The 23,287-nt window shown below is 33.6% G+C and overlaps 1 pseudogene; it reads left to right on the top strand.

The window, feature by feature from the left end:
- The first annotated feature begins 1,315 nt into the window (after positions 1 to 1,315).
- On the top strand, positions 1,316 to 22,213 carry LOC114397063 (annotated as a pseudogene).
- Positions 22,214 to 23,287: the final 1,074 nt, after the last annotated feature.

Raw genomic sequence — 23,287 nt, 5'->3', positions numbered from 1 at the left:
TGAAAACAAAAAAAATCAAAACAATACTCAACATAAAATATATAACAAAAATAAAAAATTAAATTAAATTATAATTATTTGTAAAAGTGTGATATATCTTGCAAGTTGCCTGGCACTGCTCTTAGACGCATCATTCAAATTCTCATACATATGAACTAGGGCGGAAACCCCCTATGCATAGTTTCCACTCTGGTTGAGGTCATGAAAGACATCCAAGAACATATGCACGTGTGTGACATTCTTGTTAGCAAAGAGTGTGTAACTTACTAGATGCAAGAAATATGCTCGAGCTGTTACAGTTCACTGTGCTGCATCACATTTGTTACGATAAATGTCTCGCAACCATGATAGCCGTAGATATGCCCCATGGCATTGTACTGTCTCAGCTCTTGTTTCTTCTAAACTAACTTCAAGCAATTCAACTAACAACAACACTGCTTCGTCCATATGAAGAGCCTCGAAGCTATGGAAGACACCTGTAATGGGAAAATGAAACAACGATGCCACATCATTGAGGGTGATAGTCACCTCTCTTACATGAAGGTAGAAATTACTAGCTTCCTTATGTCACCTCTCTGCAAAAGCAGATATAAGTCCCCGATCGCTAATGTCTAACGAACATGCGATTAGAGGACTTAATCCTGTGGCAGCCACTGAGCCTTCAATCTTTGGAGCAGGCCTGCCAAATTTCTCAAACTTCCTTCCATGGAAGGATAACTTCAACTCAGGACATTTCTGAAAATCAAAATTTAAATCATTTCAATAATAATAACAAATACTTACGAAAAAATTTATTTATTTAAAAATATAAATACCTCTCAATTCCAAACAATTATTGCAACATGATGAACATAGCCAATCAAAACTGATGTGTCGTGGGACTCGCCTAGAAAACCCTCAACATCAGTAACTACATCATCATCAGTTGCTTCTTCAAGCTGTTCATGTACCTTGTCAGCTGCATGATCCACAAGCTGAACATCCTCAGCAACAGGTGCAGCTTCCAGTTGCCTACGTGCAGATGCTGTGGGCCTTCGCCGTTGGACAGCTTCATCTGAATCACGACTTACTTCTCTCCCTAGGGCTCTTCCTATAACTCTGCTTAAAGCCCTGACCCAAACATTTAGTTCTAACCATAATTTGCACATTTAAACAATCATAAAAACTTAAGTCATCATTCAAACAATAATACAATCAATTACTATTTTATAATTCTTAAATAAAAAAATATTTTTAAATTTTTTTTTTATCACTTTTATAAATTCTAAATGAATATGGATTTTTTTTTTCCAAATATATAAATTTGACAACACTAATGAAGTAAATTTAAAATAATGACCAAAATATAAGTATGATTTTGGTTTTGATTTCTAACAAATGACTATTTCATTTTTTAACAAATTACTAACACAACATCTTTTTATTTTTAAAAACAAAACAAAAAAAAAATTATTTTATACTTCCAACCACTATTTATATAAATATTTAATACTATGAGTGTACTAAAATATACACCACTATATGAATAAAAAAAATAATTTACTTACATGGCAAATATAAATAAACTATTTACATAGCAAATATAAATAAACGACTTACATTTTACAAATAAAGAAATAACAATAATATTTATACATTCATTTTTAAATAAAAAAAATTGTTAATTTTTTTAAAAAGCAACTTCAAAAAACAAATATAATTAATTGAATATAAAGACATAAAAAATATACAACAATATTTCTTTATTAAAAAGAAAATTTACAACAAAATAATTTATTTCTTTTTATTTATACAAAATTAATTCTATTATTATTTTATTAATCAATAAAATAAAAAAAATAAAAACATAAATATATGGATTAACAATCCGTAAAACACATACAGATTGTCAATCTATATGAGTTATACGGATTACCAATCCTTATAACTCATACAGATTGTTGTTGTTGGGTAGAAGTAGCAGTGGTGGGAGCAACAAGTCAAGGTGGGTTGATGGAAGTGAAATGGACTGGGATGAGGTTCCTATGTGGTCAAAGCATGATGATGGTAGAGAAGGGTATGGCTGAATCAGGAGAAGGCTTGCCAAGAAGCCCAATAGGATTGACTCATTTGATGTTGAAGCCATGGAGATTGCTGGAACTCGTGCTCACCACTCCAAGGTTAGTAAATTGTTGTCATTTGGTTTCATTTCTTTTTTACATTTTTGCCTGAAATAATGGTACTTTGAATGTTCTAGGTGTTGCTTAAATTCTTAATTTTTAATGTGTTATCAAATATTCATGGTCTGATGAGGTTTTTTTTTATTAGGACAAAATATAGATACAATTTTTAGGTGCTTTTGGTGGTATTAGGACTGAAGTTTTACCTCATCTATATTGACCTTTAAAGGAATCATTTTTATATTGATTACCGAGGTGAAATTCAAATTCTGATCGGAAAACACCAAAAACACTTATGAAACTGCATCTAAGTTTTGTCATTTTTTTTATTGATGTTAAGAGTTTTGTTTTATGTTGTTATTGCTATCTTAATATTATCACTTTTAATAAGAACTCAACAGAACTAACTTCAACTTCACCATGGTGTGGTATACTAGAGGGCCACTTCCCTCTTCTTAATCTTTTGTGCTTATGTGAATCAGGACCTTTCCCTCTGGCCCACTATTGCATTGGCATTTAAGACTCTTGGTGTGGTATATGGTGACATAGGAACAAGTCCTCTATATGTTTTTGTTGATGTCTTCAGCAAGGTTCCAATTGGATCAAATGATGATATCTTGGGGGCATTATCATTAGTAATGTCTACAATATCACTTATTCCATTAGCGAAATATGTTTTTGTAGTCCTCAAAGCAAATGACAGCGAAGAAGGTAAGAGATTCACTTTCCCCCTCAAAATTATTTTGCTTTGGTTCATTTCATACTTGCTGTAATTCACAATTTCCATACATTAATGGTTCAACTGTAGGAGGAACGTTTACACTATACTCGCTGATTTGCAGGTATGCAAATGTGAGCCTGCTTCCAAATTGTCAACAAGCTGATGAACATATCTCTAGTTTTACGCTCAAACTGCCTACTCCAGAATTGGAAGGGACTTTAAAAATAAATGATATGGCACCCTCTACCCCATACATATATGTACTAATAAAAGAAAAAGAAATCATAATTAATTAAAAGTTTTTAAAACACATTTAAATAAAATCCTTTCAACAGGGTAAAAGATTCACATTCACTTTCTTTTACATCATATTCAAACTTGTCCAAATAAATATATATAGTCATCTCGACTCAAATAAGGCCGCCTAAGACTTCATACAATTAATATAAAAATCTATATCCCAATACATCCTATCAGAGCATTGTGTCCCGACGTCCTTCAGCACAAGGTTCCTTAAAGCAATTTACCTAATCATCTGTTCCACAAAGTTCAAGATCATCATAGGATCCAAACACAAACAACACATAGGGAGTGAGTTATCACATTCCTAACTAATAAAGAAACAAGACAACTAGATATACATATCATACAAATGAGATACAACTTACTTAAACATAACTCACGTAATTCCACCACTTTGTCATTTAAAATTCACTTTTCAATCATCAATCACATTACACATGAATCACACACTCCGATTAAGACATAATAACACATCAATTTCATAATAAACAATTAGCAAGCGTATGCAACAGTTATGTTAAAACTCAACCCTATATACAATGTGGTATCATGTCAGTGAAAAACCACCCTGGGGCGCTTAGGAGTACACAACAAGATACACACCACAACATGAGTATGTCAGGTTACTCTCACTAAGTAAAATCATAGGGAGACCAGTCAGGGTTACGCTGTTTTACAAGAATGCTCCAACCAAGTGAGATCGATACAAGCTTAAAGGAATACTCAAACTGGGTGTATTTACCCCACGGCCTACACTCCGAAGAGTACGTCAGGGCCTCTCCCTCCTGATTCAGGTCCAACCCCTAAAATAATTTTTTGCATGCAGACATTACTCATGAATTATAAAATACCCACAACCTCACACTAGTGTTTTAAACATGCTTAACACATTGCGCTACAATTTAACACTGGTTCCTAAATAGAAAACCTACATTTTCTCTTTAACGTTGGTTTCAAAATGGGAAACCTACATTTTTTCTTTAACACTGTGCATCAACACTTTTCTCAAGATAACACTGGTCAGGTTATTGTATAATTCACAGCTCACACCACAAGTAATGTCACATCAAGTGTTAACCACACACTTATTCACAAATAAAACTTATTCACAATTTCACATCTCATAATATCATAATCCATCATTACATGTTTACATGTATATCACAGATTAACACAAATTCAACTTTGTACTTATACTCAATCTCAATAACAATATTATAATCTCAAAGCAACATGTTATTCCACAATTCATCACAAATTCAATTTATAGAAACTGTTCATGAATTATACAATACCCATAACCTCACACTCGTGTTTTAAACACGTTCAACACATTGCGCTACAATTTAACACTGGTTCCTAAATAGGAAACCTACACTTTCTCTTTAACACTGACCATAAATATTTTCTCAATATCAACACTGATCGGGTTATTGTCTAATTCACAACTCACAACATAATTATTGTCACATAAGTGTTAAACACACACACTTATTCACAACCAAATATCATGCCCACAATTTAACATCTCATAATGTGACAATCAATCATCTCATGGTTACATGTATATCGCAAATTGACACATTCCACTTTGTACTACTCAATCTCCATAATAATATTATAATGTCATTATAATAATTTATTACACCTCATAACTCATATACACATCACATAGTAATCATATTTGCATGACACAAAACATATATATATATATACACTAGTAAATCAAACTATATTATTTTTAATCAAAAGAATTTTTATAACAATTAATTTAATATTACATGAAAAGAAATTATCACTAGACATTAACCTTACAACTTTCTTTAATTTATTATTTTAGTATTACAATAAATATATACACATAACATGTTGATCATCGTCGTGGAAAAAATTAGAACAAGATAATAATTTGTATAAAATAAGTCATTGAATAATATTATTTAAAATATAATTTACATTAATAAAAAAAGCTCAATTTTTTTAAGGGTTCACACTCAACACAAGAACACATCAATTTCACACAGTAATTTCTCATTGGGACATCAACTGGTTCATCAAACATATATAATTCACAGTTATAATTATAAGGATAAAATAAAAAATTACGGAAACACCCCAAAACTCATTCCAATTGATACTCTAAGGATTCTTACACATATTCTCACTAATCCTCAATTGTGAATAACTCATCCCTTACCTCGATGTAGTCACTCAAGCTTTCTCCGTTATCAATTGTGACATTTTTTGTGCTCTCTAGAGTTCTTCCTCCGATTGCTCTGTTAGGATTCCCAAATGTTAGAGAGAAGGAGAAGAGATTAAAGCCTCTATTTCATGGTCCTACATGCGATGTATCTTTCTCTGTTCATAACCATTCTTTTGTAAATTCCAACGGTGAAGGTGTGCGAAATTAAATCACGAACCACATATCAAAATTTCAGCACAATCCAACAGTTAACGAGTTCGGGATCATAGTTTTACCGAGACAGTTCTGGGTTTCTGCGGGGAAGAAAAAGTTACAATGCGAAGGGTATTTCTATTAGCTTCGACATTGTTTTATAATTCCCAACGGTGAGAAGGCTCGGAATTGAGTTTCAAACCTGGTGCTTAAATTTCACGACCATCCAACGGTGAATGAGTCCAAGATCATCATTTTTATGAGATAGGTTTGGTGGTATGCGAGAAAAAGATAGGGTTTTGGAAGGAGGAGAGAGATAAACGAAATTGAGAGTAAGGGGAGACATCGTCAGTGTGAAAAATGACCTAACACGTCTCTATTTATAGCTAGAGTACGTACAACTTATTATTTATTCTATTTATTTATTTTTATTATTTTATAAAAAAAACTCTATTCATCATCGCCAAAATCTTCATCTAAATTTGTTGCAAATCTTTGAACTTTTAATTCATTGACAGCTATATTATTCCCACATGATAATAGCAAATTTTTCACATTCAACGCAGAAGCACTGACAACCCTTTGCGCAAAGTTGGTCAAGTACACACGCTGTCAAAAGTTTGACCAAAAGTGATTGCACCACTGCAAGTGTAGCAACCCATTGCGCAAAACTGTTGGCACAACAACTCAATGTCACATGTTATCTCCCCGTTGAATTGCGCCCCTGCCTTTGGCGCAATGCAAATAAAAATAGACCCCCCGATAAATAGTTTGAAAACAACCCCCTTTTAATAAATAGTTTGCAAAAGGAGCCTACAGTAGTAAAACAGCCTCCATGGTTATTGGAGATGGTATTCTAACCCCAGCAATAGCAGGTACATAAGCAAGCAACTTTTTGACCTGAACTTCTGTTGTAAGTTTTTTTATTTTTATCATATGATCAATGCTGTAATGAAGTTTGATCACAAGCATTTGTCACTTGAGCTAAATTTTTCATACTCATTGTATGAGCTAATGTATAATAGAAGTCCCTCTCAGATAACATACAAACATTCCTCTTGTTTATCCTATTAAAGTAGAGCTGATGTGAAGAAAATTTTTCTTGTGGCGTAACTTCTGTATAACCATGGTGCTTCTTTGATGTAGTGATGCCTGCCATAAGTGGTCTGCAGGATCAAATAGATGAATTTGGTACAGGTAGGTATATTTTCCTTTGTTTTTTAAGATTTTTTTTTTCTGGACAAATAAAAGAAATAATAGATATTGGAAATACAAGTCACTTTCTGTTTCTTTCAGATATTGGAAATACAGGAAAACTTCTTTCACATATTAGCTTTAGATCATTAGATGGATATTCTTTTGGTGGCTGCTTCTTTCTTTCAGGAAAAATATAACTTTTTATGACCAAAGTCTCCACATATCTCCAAGAATGAACTTGAGACATTTGATAAGAGTTGGTTCAGCTACTTACAGTATACATAATTAATAAACCATAAAAAAATTGCAAAATACGAATTCTTTTACAATGAGTGAATGCAAGATTTCTCACTTCAACTAATTAGCTCGCTCTACGTTGTCTTTTTACACATGATTAGGAAACTATCCCGAAACTACGTGTCTTTTTATAGTCATTCAGAATACAAGTAATATATTCTTGTCATCTCAATGAGAAGTTTATCCCTTTAGGACTAGGTGTCAAAAAATTATATAACTTTCTTGTATATTCCTCATAGGTGCAGAAGCAATGTTTGCATATCTGGGCTAGCAATACAAGTTTGTGAATCCTTAAATCGTTTATTTTCAAAGAGAAAAACATAAATTTAGTATGATTATTTAAAGTTCCTTTCTTGAACCTTTGTATAATCGCTTAAACAAATTGCCTTCACTTGTGTGGTATTTCCCTATCTCCTACTCGCTTATATGGGCCAAGCTGCTTTTTTGACGAAGAACCCAAGTTCTTATGCAAGTGTATTCTACAAGTCTGTTCCAGGTGATATTTTCTGACACAATGACTGTGACTGCTTGTGTTTATTCTTAAAGTCAATGTCCTTAAAACTATAGTCCTAAGTTTGTGCTTTGTGTGAAGCAAACTTGTAGTAATTGTGTTGGTACCTGCTGTTTGTGCTCTGTGTGAATCAGAGAGTCTCTTCTGGCCAATGTTTGTGATTGCCACACTTGCTGCTATGATTGCCAGCCAAGCAATGATATCTGCTACATTTTCATGCATAAAGCAATCTATGGCTTTGGGATGCTTCCCCAGGCTCAAGATAATTCACACCTCAACACTACAAGAAATTTTCCATGTAGCTACAAACATTTTTACCTACAGACATAATTTAGTGTAGGTAGAACTCAAATAAACTTATACCTACATGTGTTTAATGTAGGTAAAAACAAAATGACTTATACTTATCTATGTTTGGTGTAAGTAAAAATAAAAGAACTTATACTTACCAATATTTACTATAGGTAAAATTTCTAATAACTTATACCTACGGAGCACTCTTAGTTATGAATATAATTAATTCTATGTTAAATATATATAATTTCCCATGTTTAGTATAGGTAAAATCTCATATTTTTAGAAAGGGTGTTCACTTCCGCAAGTAGTGCCGTGACACGAATCTCGAAGTCGGAGCGGACCTCGTGGTTCACCGAGGACAGCACCGACCGCAGCGGCGACACCGGTACACTTCGCGTGTTGGAAGATCCGGTCGCAGGGGTCCGTCGCCTTGCGAGCGGTGCGCTCCGCACCCTCGTACAGTGGATTCGTTCCTCCGTCGCCATCGGAATCGGAGAGGAGCGCGGCGGAGGCGACGATGACGGAGATGGAAATGGCGGAGAGATGGAATCGACGATATGAACAGTAACATGTACATGATTTCATTTGGTATAGTGGAAATTATTTTCTCACAAATTCCGGGCTTCGATCAATTGTGGTGGCTCTCCATTGTAGCTGCTGTCATGTCCTTCACATACTCCACTATTGGGCTAGGCCTTGGTATTGGAAAAGTTATTGGTATGAATTCATGCTATTCACATGTCCATCATGATGATATTTGTTCATCTTCAATCACTAGTAAGAAATCTGACTTGAATTAACCATGTAACAGAAAATAGAGGAGTCAGGGGAAGCCTAACCGGGATAACAGTTGGTACCGTGACACAAACTGAAAAAGTTTGGAGAACCATGCAAGCTCTTGGTGACATAGCCTTTGCCTATTCATACTCCCTCATCCTTGTAGAAATTCAGGTATAATTTATTTTGCTAAATTATATGAGACTCAGGTTTAATTTAATTCCTGAAACTTTTGTTTATAACCGTGTCAATGGTGTCCTATGATCCATGTAGCTGACCTAGTTAGATAAGAATTTGTTGTTGTTTGTTGGTTTGTATATGAGACTCAGACTTTATTTTATTCTTATTGAAAAGTGAAAAAGAATTTGAGGTCTGAAATATTGTAAAATGTGATGAAACAGGACATGATGAAATCCCCTCCATCAGAGTAAAAAACAATCTAGGCACCGTGGTTTCTAAAATTGGATATGTGCTAAATTCTGTCGAGGCAGAGACTTTGCTTTCAGCTACTCTGATACATGAGGTTTGTAATATATAATTATATATAGAGATGCATGAGAGGCAATATGTGGCATTGTTCATCATATTTGATCATTTTTTCAGGTTATGCATGTTCTTGGTTTTGATCCACATGCCTTTGCTCATTTTAGAGATAAAAGGAAAAGACAGCATAATCAGGTATGAACTGCCTTTTGTCCTTTAAGATCAACTTTTATTTTTATTTTTTTAATGATGTAAGTCTCATAAAGTATGAGTTTGAGTCATGATTATTTTCCCCAAATTCTTAGTATGATAATAATAATTATTAGTGGTCACTTTCGTATAAACTAGGGGAAGTCTGTGCCTCTCTAAATTTTTTAAATAATAAAAAATAGAAGTTAAATACAGTTAATAAAAAATGACATTATTGAAAAAACTAATAATATAAAACTAGTGGGAATACTTGTCATGCATTCTCGTGTGGTGCTTCCTCGTGTTGTCATGCATTCTCGATATCATTATGCAGTATTTGCTTGGGAGAATACTTGTCATGAATACTTCCATTGTTATTTATTTTTTATTTTTTACTGCATTGGAGGCCAAAACATCACTAACAAGTAACAAAACACTACTGGCACCAACAAAATCATGCCAGACTAGACTACTACATCCAGGAAGAGGTTGTAGATAGGCAGACCTCTTGGCCAATCATGAGCAAAAATTGCAAGGTAGTTGAAACATACTTAAATTATCAGTTTTTTAATTTGGTTAACTTATAAAGTATTCTGTATGCCAATTATCACCAAGATATTAAGCTTCTTCGCCCTTAACTTAATGCTTGATTCGTTGTAGTTTGATACTAATCTTTATTATGTCATGGTATAAAGCATAAAGGAGCTCGCTTTAAAATATTTGACTGTGTTAATAAGAAGGTTCTCTGCTTTTGTTTGACAGTACGGAGAGTGAAAAATCAGGGGAGATTAATTTTGGTTTGTTTTATTTAAATGATATGTTTTGATTAATAATTAACACATTATTTTTATTTTACCTTCTGTTTTCGTGATTTTGGTGATAAAAATGGTAAAACCGAGAGTTTATTGTTTTAAGTTGTGAGACCTGAAACATACTTAAATTATCAAATTCGTGGATTAATAGGGGGGATACTTATCAATTTTGGGAAGCCTCTATATATAATCAATTGTTTTGGTCAACTAGTTAAGAGGAATACAGATATTGCAACCCTAATTAATGGAGATTGAATCTAGCAGAAAGCTTTAGTCTCGTACATTGATAAGTATCCAATATTTACATCAAACCATAAATAAGTCCATAACATATGCCATACCACTTTGGCTTTCATGCCCCTGTTGAATCCAACATGATATAAAATGTCCATTATCCGTAGGTAGATCAATAACCGAATCTAGCCAAGCATAAACTCTAACTAATATGGCATAACAGAACAAAAAAAAAAAGAAAGAAAAGAAAACAGTAAGTTATTAACTCCTCCATATGTTGATTCATTTAATTAAGTGGATCATATAATGAGGAAAATAATGATTGAATACAGTTATATATGTTGCAATAAATTTATCTCGGGGTGTTGGCAGGCATAACATGGTGCAGGGAAACTGGTTACATTATTATAGTAATTTCGTGTAGATAATATTTGAATGATTATGAGGACATAATTTTTTTAGTCTGTTCAGGGCAAAAAAAATTCAGAATCGACCATGTCAATGCATATATATGGGGTTGATTGTATAATTTATTTGTTCATGTACTTCTCATTGATACCCCGGGTACCCTTCTATTTATATTAATAATTTTGTTTGCCAATAAAAACAATTAAGTGGATCATAGGTAAAGTTGTCATTGTCAGTTGTTAGTTTCAGAAATTAAGTTGGACTTCATGCCTCACCAAATCTACTCACTCTTACTCAATATCAAAAGGCCACATAAATAAACACATATAAAATTGGGAATTCTATCCGCAGCTGTGGTTATGGAAAAGTAAGTCAGTTGTGTCTTTCTTACCAGAAAATGAAGCATTTTTTTCATAATTGTTTCAGTAGTATTATTATGTTATTCCAAATTCTTGGATTCACAGTACATGTTGGGTTGTTTACGTGTTCATTGTTTACAAGTTACAGCCAACATTTACGTGTAATTTACATGCTTTCATGCCACTGACAAAATTCAAACACCATATATTCTTGGTAATGTGGCTATCTGCATGTGCATGAATAGCTCAAGAGTGAATCAGAACCATGGTCATGTGAGTTCAAGTGCTTGGTTCTTTGACATGGATATCCTTATTTTATATGATTTTGATATTTCATATTTGCATATGATTATATTTATAGTTTCTAACAATTTGTTCATTTTAGCTTAATTCATATATTGCTGACTTGCAGGGTGTAAAATGTGGTATTTATGGTGCCAATTCTGCAGAATGGATTATGAGCATGCATGTACATTTTATTTTTGAATTTGCTTCCCTTGTTTTCTTCTGAGTTTTTTTCATCTTAATTTTTCTGCTCACTCTATATGTTGGAGGTTTCTATTGTATTATTTAGATGTTGATATGTTGATTTTTGTTTCTTTTTTGTGCTGAGTATCTATTGTTATTTCTATTTCTACTGTATTGTTTCTTTGGTAGTTGGATTTTTGTAGTCCTTATTGAGCTTAATGGAGAATAAGGTATTTCTAGATTGAAGCTTTGTTTCTTATATTGAATGTCTACTCTCTGCAGAGAGTTCCACTTATTTACGAACAAAGTCCTTTTAAAATAATGCAAGTAAAGAACTTACACTAAAACCTGTCCCGTACCTAAAATTGTGATAACTTTTCTAACAATGATATGTTTTTTGAAGTTTACTGCATGCAGTAAATTCAAATGGTGCATTGTACTGGGAGAATATCTCATTGTACAAATATTCATTTTTCAAATTAAACTTATAATTTTCAGTTGCTTTGACACTCTCATTCATATGACACAGGTGTTGGGGCTATAGAGTTTATTATATGCCATTCAGAGGTCTCAATTGCATTTGCAGAAGAGAAGAAGATACATGAGGTTCTCCTATCTAAACCCTTTGTTTTATAGCAGTTTAATTGTTAGGAAGGATTTTAGAGTTGTGTATAATCTTTTGTAAACAGTTAGTCTCACCCAAATATTTGTTTTGAAACTTTTCAGCTATTCAAGACATTTTCAAATGCAACAAAGTATCTCAAGAGTAAGTTTTGTTGATTCTCTCCTTTCTTTCCTAAAATGCTTGTGCTTTATAAAGAAGCATTCATTTTTATGTCTTTGTTACAACAATTGTAAGCTTCGGAAAGGTTAACCCTATACAAAAGCAAGAAGTTGAAAGTTTTGGGTTGGCAATATATTCATGGGATGAATTTTTACTAGTGGTGGATTATTCATTTCATGTACTATTATGCTTTATCCACAAGTTTTATAATAGAAATGAAAGTGCTCCTTCTATAATTACGAAATGAACATTTGATGTAATAATTAAACTGTAGGATGTCAAATTGTTAATTGATGATGTTGGGGAACTAAAACCAACTATTTTCTGTGTTGTTCCTCGTGTGCTTGATAGAGTATACTCAGGTAAACTCTTGAAAATTCTCATGATTGTTGACATTTTGATGATCTTTCCATAATCATATAATCTTGATGGTAAAATTATTATTTCAGTAGGACAAAGCTACTCTGCAAATTATTGCTTGATCATTGGAGTAGCATTTTTCTTACTTTTCTTTTTCATTTTTCTTCCTTCCCCTTCCCAATTGGGAAAAAAATGCATTGACTCTCAACCCCTATCTGATACACAGGTTTGACACAAAAGATTTCTTCTGGGGGCTTCTTGAAGAAGACATTATTCAACTTTGCTTATTCATAATAAGTGTTGTTTTGTAGATAGTTTCTTGAGTAAAGGTGAAATCATGACAAACCTGCAATGAACCGTTATGGATCCTCTATAAGATATTAGGGAACTAAGGTTGTTCCCATATGAATTCACTTACAAATTCATATTAAATTAATATTAATTATGTTTGACAATTAATATAAGATAAAATTCATATTAAATTCACTTACAAATCCATATGAACTAAGATAGTTTCTCGCTCGTTGCCCCTTTATTTTATTAATACTATTTTCGATTAAATTTGTTTTTATTTTTTTAATTTTGGGACCTTGTCCCTTTGACGTGAATTCATCTCTTTGTTTGTGATTAACTGCCTACCCAAAATGATGGGAATTGCCCAAATTGATGCATTATTTCTCTCCAGATTTTTCATTTTTCGATAACTCCATTGTCGGTTAGCTTCATACTAATATATATGTTTTTATTTATTTATTCTATTTTTAGGCCTAGGTTACTGCTTTCTATTCCTTTTTTTTTTCTAGACTGAATTGAAATTGAAACTTTAGTTCTGTTTCTTCTGCAGTTTCAAGGTTATGTCACATTGGATTGGATTGAATGTTTGTTTATTACCTTACAAGGTGAAATTGATTGATGTGTGTTCCTATAAGATAAAATTGTGTTTGACAAGGTTTTAAAATTTATAAATTTGAACTCCCCATCCCCTTGGTATGACAGGATTTTTTACTAATCATGATTTTACTACTTGATCAGGTAAAGCAAGGTTTAGGGGGTAGAGTACGTCTTATTTTGTCTGGAGCCGCAACTTTATCTGTACATGTGGAAGGTTACTTACAGGTGGTTACTTGTGCTCATGTCCTACAAGGATATGGTATACTCTTTTTAAATATGAAAATCAGACTTACACCTTGCTATCATTTTTTAAAAATCATGTCATTAAACAAATTGTAAATACTCCCATTTTAGTTATGCCTATTAAACTAAACTATTTTGTTTAACAACTGTTTATTATTATTTTCAAAACTCAAAAAGAAAGACAGATCTGAACTGTAATTATGTTTATGTATGAACATGCACACACAGTAGAATCTCCTTTTATGTTTATGTAGTCTAATTTTGGATTTTGAATGCTAATTATATGGGTCTAAAATTGTTCTTGATTAATTTGATTAGGGAAATGTCGATTAGCTAATACTTCTAGATTTAAATTTATTTCTTATAAATATAAATCAATAAAATTAAGAGCACAACTATAAAATTATGTCTAACTGAAATATATGTGGAAGTTATTTTGATGTCTTGTCACTCTAATTCTGTGTATATATGCAGAAGATATTGTAGACATCTTTATGGTCCTTGTACTAGATTATGGCCTTGATGTCTTGTCACTCTAATACGAGGCAAAGCTAGTTGGAGTTGGAGCTGGAAGGATCGTTGGATTGCTGCACTGCCCACATTCAGTTATGTATGTTCTAAACTCTCTCTAAGATCTAAATATTTACCTACAGTTGAAGATGATAGGTACATATTAAAGACTTTTACCTACAGTTAGGAGATGTAAGTAGAAGTTAATGACTTTTACCTACACACTATACATAGTAGGTAAAACCTATAGTGACAGACAATTAGCTATCATTATACACCCCTCAAAGTTGACGGAAGAAATGTCCGTAAGACAAAGTCTATCATACATTTACCTACGAATTATTTATTTATAGTGACAATTTTTGTCCGTATGTGGGTCAAATTTACATCCCCATAATCAACTGGTTTTTGATGATCATGTGCATAGTCGTGATTTCCATCTTCCAAAACACAACTGATATTGCAAATGCATATGGTTAGTGCCCCTCATCTCAATTTATTTCTTACAGTATTCCTTTTTCTCATTTTATATGAAATGATCAAACTATATCAAGATTTATTTCATCAAATTTTTATATTCTGGATTTTCATTTTTGTGTGGTGTCCATGATTTCAATTTTTAATGTGGCAAAAAATTATGTAACAACACCAACTAAACAGTGTATGCCTTGTGCATTGACTAACCTGTAAAATTGAACGGCATCAATTAAATGGGGAGTGCTTGATTAGGTTAGCTTTGGTACTTAAGACTTTGACAGGTAAGTCCTTGGAGGCGGTGGACTCTATGATTCAAAGAAGGATTAGCATCACATGTCTTCAAGAAACTAAGAAGGTTAGAAAAAAAATAAAGAGCTAGACATTACCGGATTTAAATTTTAGTACGCATGGAAAGTTCGACGAAAGAATGGAGTGAGTATTATTGTAGACAAGAATGGGAAGGAAAATGTGTTGGATGTAAAAATGATTGGGAACAAGATTTTTATCTTGAAAGATAATGCTTGTATGGGAGACTATCAATATCATCAATACTTATACGCTACAAGTATGATTGAAAATAGCTTTGAAAGGTTATTGTTGCATATCAAAAACCAAATTGCACTCCATTTGTATTATGCGTTGAAAAATATTTAAATCAATATTTTGATTCTTAGTATTGCGAGCTTTTTTATAATTGATAATTTGATAGAGCCCAACTCTTCACAAATATTTTGATGGCCATAATCCAAAGACATGAATTTATAACCAAATGGTTGTTGGATATAGTTATGAATTAACTATTCCAAAAGCTTAAGCAATTAAAGTGAAGACACATGAATGGTTTAATATTACATTTCTAACATGCCCCTTCATGTATGCCTTTGGGCTTGGAGTGTGGACAATGTACTAACCAACTATCTCAATAGTTTAAGTTGCTTGGTGAAGACACATAAATGGTTTTATATTATATTTCTAAAAAGTTTCATACATCACATACGCCTTATACTGAAGAACATTTGTAGCATATCTGTACTAAATGCATTTCATTATCATTGTTGCAGGCATTGCTGAAGTTGGTGTCATGATGGTTTGTGGTAACAATAGTTTATGGCAAACTGAAAAAATTACTGGCTGAGTCACGGAAAATGTCGCTTTCTTTAAGACGTTTCGTGGCACTGCCAAAAAATTGTGCAAGCAGACTATCAACCACGATGTCCCTAGGATAAAACAGCCCAGATCACTGTATAAGATTCTCACTGCACCGAGGGAACCTTTTCTAGAATTACACCCTCTTGTATGACTTGAAAAGTCACTCTAAAGCCACCCGAAAATATGACTTGAAAAGTCACTCTAACAGCCAACCGAAAATATGACTTGAAAAGTCACTCTAATAGCCAACCGAAAAATATGACTTGAAAAGTCACTATTATAGTCAACCGAAAAATATGACGAAAAATATGAATTAAAAAGTCACTATTATAGCCAACCGAAAAATATGACTTAAAAAGTCACTCTTTATAGCCAACTGAAGTTTTAGAGCGATAGAAAGAAAGAGGGGGAAGTTTGTCGGAAATGCATCGGCTGAAATATGGGAGGGAGAAAGAAAAGTTGAGGAAATGCTTCTCAACTGGGGCAAGGAAAAATGAAGAAATGAGCTCTCTCTATATAGGGAGTGAAACACTATTCAAGTGTTTATCCTGAGCGATGTGGGACTTGAAGCCCTTTTTTTTCTTTTTTTTTTCCTTTCTTTTTTTCCAAAATTTCATCCTTTGTTCTAACAATCCCCCACTTGAAATTTGAAAAGAAGATTTTCGAGGATTTCATAAAATTATGCATAAACAAAGGTGTCATATAGCTTGAACCTTTGCATAGTGAGTAAGATTCAGATTTTACTAGAGTGACTCAAAGTCTTGAACTCTATCTCCGACATCAAACCACACACAACCTTTTCATAGGTGTATTCTATAAAGTCCGTGCGTTAAAGGCCATGCACGTCTATCCCGGTATAGTGAACGCTCTAGAAATTTTTGCCCAAAATTTCATATGAAGCGGCCCCCACTTCAACATTCACATAGGTGAGTCTATCAAGAGTACTCCTGTAGCCTAGGTACTCCACTCAACGTAGAGTATAGATCTCATTAAGAATTATGAATTTTTTTCATAATTCATCCTCTTGTTACTTCAGGAATCATGCCGCTTTCACTTATAACAGCATGTTCATCACATATCACTTCATAACTTGTTATTACCCATTGAACCTAGTTCTTAGGATCTCCAGTCATTTAGGTCGGGTTACCATCATGAATGATCATCATAGTAAGGTCAATAGTCCCATTCTTTTAGAAGTGTTATGGACTTTCTCTCTAGCTAATCCTTTTGTCAAAGGATCTGCTAAATTATCATCAGTGCGTACGTGATCCACTTTAACAGCTCCTGTTGAGAGTAATTCTCTAACAGTGTTGTGCTTACGACGTATCTGTCGTTTCTTACCATTGTAATAATGGTTCTAAATTTTTGCAATAGTCGCGGTACTATCACAATGGATCAACACAGTTGGTATCGGTCTTTCCCATAAAGGAATCTCTGCAAGTAAGCTTCTCAGCCAACTTGCTTCCTCACTAGCAGTTGCTAGTGCTATCATCTCAGATTCCATAGTGGACTGAGCTAAGATAGTTTGTTTCTTTGACTTCCAAGAAACAGCCCCACCAGCTATGCTAAATATATAGCCGTTGGTTGCTTTGGAATCATCTGAAAGCCAATCTGCATCGCTGTATCCTTCAAGTACAACGGGAAACCTTTTATAATGTAATCCAAGGTTTATGGTTCTTTTAAGGTACCTCATTACCATTTCAATAGTGTGCTAGTGCTTCATACTAGGTCTACTGGTAAACCTGCATAATAATCCCACAACATAGGTTATGTCGGGTCTAGTACAATCAGTGGCATACCTAAGGCCGCCAATGATACTTGCGTACTCAGTTTGTCGTATACCTTCACCAGTATTCTTAAATAGTTTTACACTTGGAACATATGGTGTACTAGTAGGTTTACAATCAAAGTAGTCATATTTCTTTAAGATCTTCTCAATGTAGTGAGATTGATCCAGAGAAATTTCCTCTTTTGACCTAGTAATCTTAATACCAAGGATTACACTTGCTTCTCCGAGGTCTTTCATATCAAAGTTGTTACACAACAATGATTTCACATCGTTCACTACATGAATATTTGAACCAAATATGAGAAGGTCATCGACATATACACATATGATAGTGCAAATATTATTTACAGATTTGTAGTAAATGCATTTGTCACTTCCATTCACCTTAAACTCATTCGAGACTATTAAGTTATCAAACTTTTCATGCCACTGCTTAGGTGCTTGTTTTAGACCATACAAAGATTTATCTAACTTGCAGACTTTATCTTTTTGTCCATGAATCACAAACCCTTCAGGTTGTTCCATATAGATTTCCTCTTCCAATTCACCATTTAAAAAAGCAGTTTTAACATCCATTTGGTGTACCACTAGACTGTGAATAGCTGCAAGAGATATTAGCACCTGAATAAATGTTATTCTAGTGACTGGTGAAAAGGTGTCGAAGAAATCCACATTCTCTCTTTGCCTAAAACCCTTGGCTACAAGGCGAGCCTTGTATTTATCCACAGTACCATCAGGTTTTAGTTTCTTTTTCAAGATCCATTTACAACCAATTGGTTTGCAACCAGGAGGCAAGTCTACTAAATGCCATGTCTTGTTAGATTCTAAAGAATCCATCTCACCATTAATGGCTTCTTGCCACAAGTCAGCATCCAAAGAAGACAAAGCTTCTTGGAGGTTTGATGGATCCTCCTCTAATGTATAGGCCATATAATCGGGCCCATAATCTTTAGCAATTCTTGCTCTCTTACTTCTTCGAGGCTCTATATCTGGTTCTGGTTATGCAAGATTTTCACTACTAATAGCAGGAAGATAACTGGATGAAGTACCCCCACTATCCCTTAATTTAAAAGGAAATATATTTTCATAAAAATCAGCATCATTTGACTCTATGATCACTTTTGCGTTTAGGTCATAAAACCTATGCGCTTTGCTATTAATAGCATAACCAATGAACACACATTCATAGGCTCTACTTGCAAGTTTAACCCTTTTAGGGTCTGGGATCCTTACATAGGCTAGACATCCCCAAGTTCTCAAATAAGACAAATTTGGTTGTCTTTTCTTTAATATCTCATAAGGAGATGTCTTGCTTTTTGATTTGGGGATTCTATTTAGCACATAACAAACAGTTAACAAAATTTCGCCCCACCAAAAAGATGTTGCACTAGAACTCAACATAGTAGCTACAACTAATTCTGTAAAATTTCTGTTCTTTCTTTCAGCTTTACCGTTCATTTAAGGTGAATATGGAGCAGTCGTCTCATGTATGATTCCATGCAAATTATAAAACTCATTAAACAAACGGAATCATACTCTGTGCCTCTATCACTTCGAAGTTTCTTAATTTTCTTATTGAATTGATTTTCAATTTCTATTACAAATAACTTAAACTTGTCAAGCGCTTCACTTTTATCTTTCATAAGATATACATATGTATAATCAGAGCAGTCATCAATAAAAGTGATAAAATATCGTTTTCCATTTCTGGTCAACGTTCCATCAAATTCACATATACCAGAATGTATTAAATCCAATGACTCAGATTCTTTAACTAGTGATTTCTTAGTTATTTTAGATTGACTACAAAAAACACATTTTTCAAAGTGATTTGAAGATAGCTTTGGAATAAAACCTAAGTTACTCATGTTAGATATGCAACGACTATTTATATGACAAAGTCTAGAATGCCAGATATTAAAATCACACAGCATGTAAGCAGAAGGAGAAACTTTATTAATATCAAGATTAAATTTGAACATGCCATCAATGTTGCGGTTGGAGGTATTGCTCACATTGCGGTTCTGATTCTTAAAGTTTTTGCCAATAGGCTTCAGAACTGCACCTGTGTTCTTCCTTTTAGTGTTGTTGTGAGACACAACCAACACTTCATCTTTCTGATCTTGTCTGCGTGCCTCTTCCTCAATGCGCAGATGTGTGATCAGAGACTCCAAAGAGAATTCTTTGGTCTTGTGTCTGAGAAGGTTTTTGAAATCCTTCCAGCCAGGAGGCAGTTTGTCTATGATGACAGCAACCTGAAATTGCTCATCCAATGCCATACCCTTTGATATGATATCATGAGCAATTTTCTGTATCTCATGGGATTGAGACTCTACTGATTTATCATCAGTCATTTGATACTTGAGGTAGCGGCTAACAACATACTTTTTAGTCCCAGCTTCCTCAGTATCATACTTCTTTTCCAAAGCCAGCCAAACTAATTTGACAAACTTATATGGGCTATAATAATCATAGAGATCATCAGCTAACCCATTCAGAATGAAATTCTTGCATAGGTAATCATTTTCATTCCAAAGAGCTAATTCCATAGTCATTTTATCCTTCACTTCCTTCTCAGCATCCTCAAGTACCACCGGAATATCAGTGTTCAAAACATAGACAACTTTTCTCATAGTTAAATAAAACATCATCTTTTGTTGCCAACGTTTGAAATGATACCCTTCAAACCTAAAAGGTTTGTTGAGGTCATTGTTGTTCGAGCCAGTAATATCTACGGTAGCCATAGCAGAACCGAAAACGTCTTAAAATTGTTGTAACAATAGTTTATGGCAAATCGAAAAAAATTACTGGCTAAGTCACGGACAACGTCGCTTTCTTTAAGACGTTTCGTGACACTGCCAAAAAATTGTGCAAGCAGACTATCAACCACGACATCCCCAGGATAAAACAGCCCAGATCACTGTATAAGATTCTCACTGCACTGAGGGAACCTTTTCTAGAATTACACCCTCTTGTATGACTTGAAAAGTCACTCTAACAGCCAACCGAAAATATGACTTGAAAAGTCACTCTAATAGCCAACCGAAAAATATGACTTGAAAAGTCACTATTATAGCCAACCAAAAAATATGACTTAAAAAGTCACTCTTTATAGCCAACTGAAGTTTTAGAGCGACAGAAAGAAAGAGGGAGAAGTTTGTCGGAAATGCATCGGCTGAAATATGGGAGGGAGAAAGAAAAGTTGAGGAAATACTTCTCAACTGGGGCAAGGAAAAATGAAGAAATGAGCTCTCTCTCTATATAAGGAGTGAAACACTATTCAAGTGTTTATCCTGAGCGATGTGGGACTTGAAGCCCTTTTTTTTTTCCTTTCTTTTTTCCAAACTTTCATCCTTTGTTCTAACAAGGTTAGCACCACCTTGGTGACCCTTGTAATGGTTTTAATTTGGCAGACTAACTTGTTTTTGGCATTTTCTTTCGCTCTTGTATTTGGTTCAGTGGAGTTAATTTACTTGTCTTCTGTCCTATCCAAAATCATTGAGGGTGGCTGGCTTCCACTTGCCTTTGCTACCTTTTTCCTCTCAGTGATGTACACATGGAACTATGGGAGTGTATTGAAGAACAAAAGTGAAGTTAGAGAGAAGGTTTCAGTGGACTCAATGCTTGAGCTTGGCTCTAATCTTGGAACAGTAAGAGTGCCAGGAATAGGATTGCTATACAATGAACTTGTCCAGGGCATTCCCTCCATTTTCCTACAGTTCCTGCTGAACCTTCCAGCTCTTCACTCTACTATAGTTTTTGTCTGCATTAAATATGTCTCAGTCCGTGTGGTTCCTCAAGAAGAAAGATTTCTATTTCGACGAGTTTGCCCCAAAGATTACCACATATTCCGTTGTGTCGCCCGATATGGCTACAAAGATGTTAGGAAGGAAGATCACCATGCATTTGAGCAGCTTCTTATTGAGAGTCTTGAGAAATTCTTGAGAAGGGAAGCTCTAGAAACAGCCTTGGAGTTGGAGGGCAATTCAAGTGATGACATGGACAACGTCTCAGTGAATACAAGAGATTCTGATGCTCCTGTTGGTACCGTGGCTGAGGAGCTTAGGATTCCCCTGATTGATGATCAGAAATTGGAAGAAACAGAAATTTCTTCTACCTCTCAAGAAGTTGCATCAGCATTGCCATCTAGTTACATGTCATCAGATGAAGATCCTGCTCTTGAATATGAGCTTTCAGCCCTTAGAGAAGCAATGGAATCAGGATTCACCTATTTGCTTGGACATGGGGATGTGAGGGCAAAGAAGAACTCTTTTTTCTTTAAGAAATTGATGATAAATTATTTCTATGCATTCCTCAGAAAGAACTGCAGAGGAGGTACAGCAAACATGAGAGTACCTCACACCAATATCATCCAAGTTGGGATGACATATATGGTCTGACTTAGCCATGTTCTTTCTGATTATCATGCAATCAATCTCATTCTGGAAAACACATTGTTATTGGTATTTTTCTTTTTCTGTCTACTGTGATTGATAAAATTTCGTAGTATATTTTGGCTCATAATAGAACACGCAGCTTGTGTTGCCTGTTACAACAGTGATGGAGCCAACATGGTTAATGTATGAAATTGTTTTACTTGAATTGATTCATTTTTCAATCTATAATGTAAGTACAAGTTCATAAAGATGTGATCTGAAAAGGGATTTAAATTAGAATATTGGTTTTCATGTACATTAACGTATATAGGCCAAGCTAGCGAAAGTTAACGTTGTGCTAGTCTCCTTGGGAAATTACCTTTGGTATCACTTTTTTGGTTAATTATATAATAGTGTTTAATATATTTCAGAATTTTAATTAGATTAAAATACAACTTTGATTGTTTTATTTTGTTCAATCTCTAATTTTGATCTTTTATTTTATAATAAAGACATTTATTCCGAATTTTTAAAAATCGGTAATTCTTGACATATTCATTTAAGATATTATCAATAAATGATTTAATTAATTAAAATGTAAGAAATAAATGTAGGCTAAATAGAGGACCGGACAAAAATTGTGAATTTTAAAAAATCGGGAGACTAATGTCTCTATTGTAAAATAGGAGAGTTAAAATTGTGAAATAAAAAAATAGATAACCAAAATTATATTTTAGCCTTCTAATAATGAAAGAGTTTGATACATTCTGAAATTTTTTTTTTTTTTGAAAGTGCATAAAAGGGAAGGGTGATGTGATTAGCAAGAAACGATGATGCAAAATATATGAAAAATATCAAATAATATGTAGATTTTTTTGGCAAAATTTAAAATATTTTCTACTATTTCTTAAACAATTTGCTTTTATAGCTATTATTTTTTTTATTTTTTAAAGATTATAATACAATATTTAATATTAATATTATTATAATTTAGGATTAATGCTTATAAAACATTATATCATATTGTGTATATCAATTTTAGTGTGTTTAATTTTTATTTATTTTTTTGGCTAAATGACTTATTTTGTCCTTTATCTT

This window comes from Glycine soja, chromosome 18 (assembly GCF_004193775.1).
Source record: "Glycine soja cultivar W05 chromosome 18, ASM419377v2, whole genome shotgun sequence".
Lineage (NCBI taxonomy): Eukaryota > Viridiplantae > Streptophyta > Magnoliopsida > Fabales > Fabaceae > Glycine > Glycine soja.
Note: the sequence above shows the minus strand (reverse complement) of the source record. Positions and strands in the feature narration are given on the sequence as shown.